Source organism: Hoplias malabaricus, chromosome 3 (assembly GCF_029633855.1).
Source record: "Hoplias malabaricus isolate fHopMal1 chromosome 3, fHopMal1.hap1, whole genome shotgun sequence".
Lineage (NCBI taxonomy): Eukaryota > Metazoa > Chordata > Actinopteri > Characiformes > Erythrinidae > Hoplias > Hoplias malabaricus.
The window spans coordinates 67,481,125-67,487,470 of record NC_089802.1 but is presented as its reverse complement, the minus strand read 5'-3'; positions in this window follow the sequence as shown (position 1 = coordinate 67,487,470).

The window sequence follows — 6,346 nt, the reverse complement described above, 5'->3', positions numbered from 1 at the left end:
TGGTGTGTTAGTGTGTGTTGTGCTGGTGCAAGTGGGTTAGACACATAGAAGGTATGTAGAGAAACAGGTGGACTACAGTCTGTAATACAAAGTGTTCTTGTATGAACAGTGGAGCTGATAAAATGGATACAAAGAGGAGTTCCTAATTCAGTAACAATTTAGGGTATTAATGGTACCTTTGATGCTTACTTGCAAGCATCTATACATTTAATGTGTAAAATATACTTGATAAAGGAACAAGACATTGCTGTTATATCTCCCATATAATTTTTTATAGGTAATCTAGTAAGCCCAGTTAACCCCTGTGTTTATTATACTGAGCAAGCAACTTGCTCTCTTGTGTTGTAGCTTCAGTAAATACGGATAATTAGCCTGTATTCATGAAATTACATTTCTAAAACTGAACTACATTTCTAAAAATTTCTGTTCAAGCGTCTAATATAACAATTTAATATTATGTGCAGCATGGTGGCAAACACTATACATTTTTAAGCAGTAGTGATGCATGAGGTGAACACACTCAGGACATGAGGTGAGTTTGTCCCATTTCTGCTCTCAGCTCTCCAACATGCTAAAGTATGCAAAAGTAACCTTGAGAAAATGGGTAAGAATTGGGACAGGGTACATGTATGCTTATTTTCAATTATAATCATACAAAAGATAAGATGTAAAAGGCCAGCCCATTAGAGCTTCACATAGGGCCCACCACACTCTCTTCCTACCTGCAGCCACCAAAATTCCTGTTGAATTGTACAAGGTTGCGCATACAATATGCACTACAAATGGTGTCTTGGCCCTGATTATTTAATATTTCTCAGAAGGAAATTGTTTCTCTTTGCTTCTGTTTAAACTTTTACTCACCTTTTGCCGTCAATATCTAATGGCGTTTCACCATGAGACATCATATTGAATGATTTGTTCTGCATCACAAGCACCACTGACACATCCCTATTCCACTACAGCCCAAATCTTGGGTCAGTTTACCTTGTACCTGTAGCTAAACTCGCTGTCCATTCTTTCAGAATCACCTGTACATTTCATCCATGTGTGAGTATTTTGTCAGGTCAATGGCATCAATTGTACCTCTGTTAAAGCTGTATGCAAATTGAAGACGGTGCATTTGGGAAGTACAGATGGGTGTGTGTTCAAAATACTTTGTAATGGTTGAGGTCTTGAGAACTTGAAAGATGGTGGTCCTCATAACATACAGGGATTACTATCAAACTTAAGGAGTAAACTAAAAATAACTCTGAAATCACTGCTAGCTGGACGGTATGGGAGCCTGAAGCTATATGCTAAGTCATAATTACGAGATAATATGTCATAATTATGAGCTGCTAAATCATAATAATGAGATTCTAAGTTATAATTATGAGATAGTACGTCATAATTATGAGATACAATGTCATAATAATCAGATACTATGTTATAAAAATGAGAGAGCAAGTCATAATTATGAGATACAAATTTATAATAACGAGATACTAATATGACTAATTATGATTAAATGTATGGCCTATGGTAGAAATTGGCTTTTTGGGAGGCTCACTGGGTAAAGCAGACTGCAACATCTTGCTGAGTAAAGCAGACACCCGCAGCTGACTGCCGTGTCCCAGGGGTCTGCTATCACTGAGGCTTTGCCCAACAGTTCAGAGTCACACGAGAAGAAGAGAGAGTAGCCCTGCCAACATCGCCCATTGCTAATCAACATAAATTTGCATGTTTTTCAGCCCGAAAATGAAAAACCAATGTGGAAAATGAAAAGGAAATTAGCATTAGGTGGTGCTTTTTGTTTTCATGTTCTTTTTTGTTACTTAAAACCTACAGAGCTGAAAAAGGAATCTTAAACGCTCACTTTGATTTTTGTTTATACATTTTTCGATTTAATTTTCATTTTCTCCCTTTTCTTGCATATTGCAGTTGAAAATGAAAAGCTAAATACATTTTTCATTTTCATTTTGACACGTATTATGCAGTTCATGCCAAAGAGGTGTTTGAATTGTCTTTTCCTTATTATTTTATATAATTGTAGATTTGACCATGACATAATGGGCGGCACGGTGGCGCAGCAGGTAGTGTCGCAGTCACACAGCTCCAGGGGCCTGCTCCGGGTGACTGTCTGTGAGGAGTTGGTGTGTTCTTCCCGTGTCTGCGTGGGTTTCCTCCAGGTGCTCCGGTTTCCTCCCACAGTCCAAAAACACACGTTGCAGGTGGATTGGCGACTCGAAAGTGTCCATAGGTGTGAGTGTGTGAGTGAATGTGTGTGTGTCTGTGTTGCCCTGTGAAGGACTGGCGTCCCCTCCTTGCGCCCAATGATTCCAGGTAGGCTCTGGACCTCCCGCGACCCTAAATTGGATAGGCGGTTACAGATAATGGATGGATAGACCATGACATATAAGCATAGTTTTGATAATAAAATGACAAAAAGCTTTTTTATTCATGTTATTTGTGTCAGTGCTGACACATGTTTGAGGGGGAAACAAATAAAATTGCAAATGAAGGTATTTCATTTGATTTTTTTATTTTGTCATGATATTTATGCAAAAAGAAATGCCAAAAAGGTATTTGCATATTCATTTAAATTTTGTCAAGTTTTACCTCCCACAGCGGGCTTCCATAGGCCAGCACATGATTTAATGACACATTAAAGGAGCAATCTGTAGGATATTTACTGTATTTAGTCATAAAATGTCCAGGGTTTGTGATCATAGATTATGGAAACAGTCAAAGCTAAAACACTGCTGCCTCTCACAGCATTGGTAAAGCAGTATATTCTCCTGGAGAAGTGCCCAGTCTGGTGCGGAACTCCTGTGATCCCACCCTCCAAGGTCCTGCCTGTCATCCCGCCCTCTGTCTAATCATTTTACAGTCCACCGTGTGGCCAGGTCTACAAGCAGTGTCTCACAGCCATGAAATGACCAAGTGAACTGACCTAATGTTATATTTTACCAGACCCAATAAGCCCCACTGCCTCTCTCTATGACCAGAGACAGAGTAAAATGAGAGGAAATCGGTCCTGTGTTCGAAAAGTGGAGGCAGTTTACCAGCAGCAACACTACAGAACAGAGAAAGAGCTGACTTTCGCCTGAACAGGTAACAGCAAATTATTTCTGAAAAAATATAGACATAGCTTCGCATAGCTATTTAATGTGGAAATGGGTATTCAATAAGAAGCTAAAGAACAAAGCAAATAAGACTCTTAAATAGACCAATTTATGGTGGAACCAAATGCTTGAATACGAAAATTGGTAATAATTGGTTGAATAATACAATTGGTTTGTGTGTTTTAAATGAATAAAATGGAATAACAGGTGCTCCCAAAAGTTTCAAAACCTATAAAGCTAGCTTCAGCTCTTAAGGTGGAACAGAGAATTCAAGAAGCTGGCGGATAACGCCATTAGGACTAGTAAACGGACACATGTAGGGTGACCAGACGTCCTCTTTTACCCGGACATGTCCTCTTTTTTAGACTTAAAATGTCCGGGCGGAATTTCACAAACGTCCGGGATTTTTCTAGAGCTTACATTGAATTTGGAGAAGCGTTTCGTTCACAGACTAGTCCCGCCCTCCCCTACTCCGATTGGTTCGCTTGAGTGAGAAGGGGGCGTGGTGAAGTAGCCTAAAATCTTCTGATTGGACGGTCTGACTGTAGAGCTACCATTATTGGTCGATAACCTCTGTAAACATTTAATTGGTTTATTTAATTAAATAATTTATTAATAAACTGGTAACAGCAAACTACTAACATCTAGTGTTAAATCAACACTGTTTAGTGTAATAATTTAACACTCTCAGTGTTAAGATAACCCTAATAGTGTTGATTTAACACTGGTGAATTTACTGTGAAGTTAAGAGATTTATTAATAGAAGCAAAAGCAACATTTTCAAAAGCAAGTTAGCAATATTTATAAAAGCTGTGAAACATTTATGATGGTTTCTTTTTTTGCTCAAATTTGCAACACAGATTAAATGAGGAAGCAAACCGATTTGAGCCCCCTTACTGTTGTAAAATGCTGAGATACCTAATAAATGTAAAAATATAAACTGTTTAATCATGTCCTTTACATATCAGTCTGGATAATAGCTTAAATACATAAACTCCAGCAGCACTGCTGTCTCTGATCCACTTATACCAGTGCCACACTTACACACCATCATGGCATCAGTGTCCAGTATCATTTCAGCACTGAAAATGATCCACCATCCAAATAATACTTGCTCTGTGGTGTACCTGTGGGAGTCCTTACCATTGAAAAACAGTGAAAGGGGCAAGTAAAGTATAGAGAAACAGTTGGGACTACAACCTGTAATTGTAGAGAGGTCATAATGCTATGATAAGTGTATATTACTATGTGGAGGCAAGGAGTTGTGCGCACAAACGCACATACACACTTCACTGTTACTCAATCCTTTTCAGTTAACAAAAATGGATGCTTCTAGATGAATTTAGTTTGTTTATTACATTGTTACTAACATTTGTAGCCCACATTTCTTCAACTGTTGTGTGATGGGAAAAAAGCTTCAGACAGAACAGTGGTTTTGTGCAATTTTATTCGTATTACACAGCTCAGCATATTCCTTTTTTTGTGCAAGTGATGTTTCCAAGCCATTTGTTTGCAAATCAATAAGAACAAAGACATAATAATAATTATTATTATTATAATAAAAATTAAACAGCCTGAACAATACAAAATATTGGTTAAATGGATGGGGTTTAATTAGTGTGCTTTGTAAATATTTCAGTAAATCGTAAACATATGTAAATTACACAACCTTACCAACCATACATATGTACGTACAAACAAACACACACACACCCCTCTTCTAAGAATAACACAAAACACATTCCCAGGACCAGCCCAAGATTTGTTGGTAATGTCCAAAACAAAAGCAGTTCATACTGGACAGCTGACCAAGTGAAGAAACACCAAAACTCAGATTCATGTGTGATATGATATTCTATTCAAAGTCATTCAAGCCTTTAAGAACATCAGTTTAATATCAATGTTGTGTAGTCTGGCCGAGGTGTACAGGTTTTGGAATATATAGCAAGACTACCACAAATTGAAGAGTACACAATATAACTAAATAAATCACATCTACATACACAATAAATCAGACACTTATTTGACCTACAAATAATAAAATAGTTTTATTACATGGTACATGATAAAAGGATATGCAGTTATAAAATGTTAACAGATTCTGAGCTGAGTGCAAGACAAATAGTTTTACAACTAGACAATACACTTCACATGGGACTAATTTATGTAGCAAGAATCTATATTTTGTTGCACTAAAGTGCCCCTTTATCATTCCATTTCTGCACAGTGTACAAATTCACCGTAACCAAGCCAATAAATGCATCATAACTACATATTTACAAAAAAGGTACCATACAATTCCCTTTTTGAATAAAACAATTATTTAAAAAAAAAGAAAATAGAAAAAAAGCCATTTGAATTGAAATCTAATCAAATTAAATTGTCATACTTTTTTTGTAACAATGTATTGGCGAAAATGCTAGATAAATTATAATTCTAAACTGCAACAATGCCCAAATATCTATTGTCACATTCCATAGCCATAGTTCGGTTTATATACACAAAGTTTATGTGGCTTTAAGAATGCCACATACAGGTTTAAGATTCATACTACATATAGGGTTAAAAAAAAAAAACAAGAAGAAAACTGAAGGCACATACTCTCCATCACAGCTAAAGATGATGGGATTCAAAGGTGCTCATTAGTGGATCATACTTTTAGTTTGTTTATTTATTTATTAATTTATTTCTTTTAAACATTTTCAGCTGATAATGACCTAAGGAAATGGGTTCGATTTTAAGTGTCCCTCTTTTCAAACTAATAACCACAGTAATAGCTGTAGTAATAATAAAAGTTCATGTTCATGATTTTGGTCCCAGGCAAATTAGCATTACCTAGAGCATAAAACTTGCCTGAACTACTGACTGAATGTTTGCAACTCAGAGGTCATATCTTGTATGGTTGCACACAGGCCAACAAGCCAGGGTAGACACATTTATACAGAATGATTTACAAAGGTAATCATATTAAAAAGTTTTTTTTTTGAGTCTTGCTCAAAGTCTAATTGGAATAGTCGTGTTGCTCCCCAAGCTAGGAATCAACCCATGATCTGCCATGTGGATGGCAGCCATGTAATTCATGTAACGTGAGTGGTACGTGGTAAAAACATTTTGTGGTCTATTTTGGGGAGCTAGACCACATGATGTGTTACACTCATTGACAAAAAAATAAAAGAAAATAAAACTATTATATATATATATATATATATATATATATATATATATATGAAATAAAATTAAAG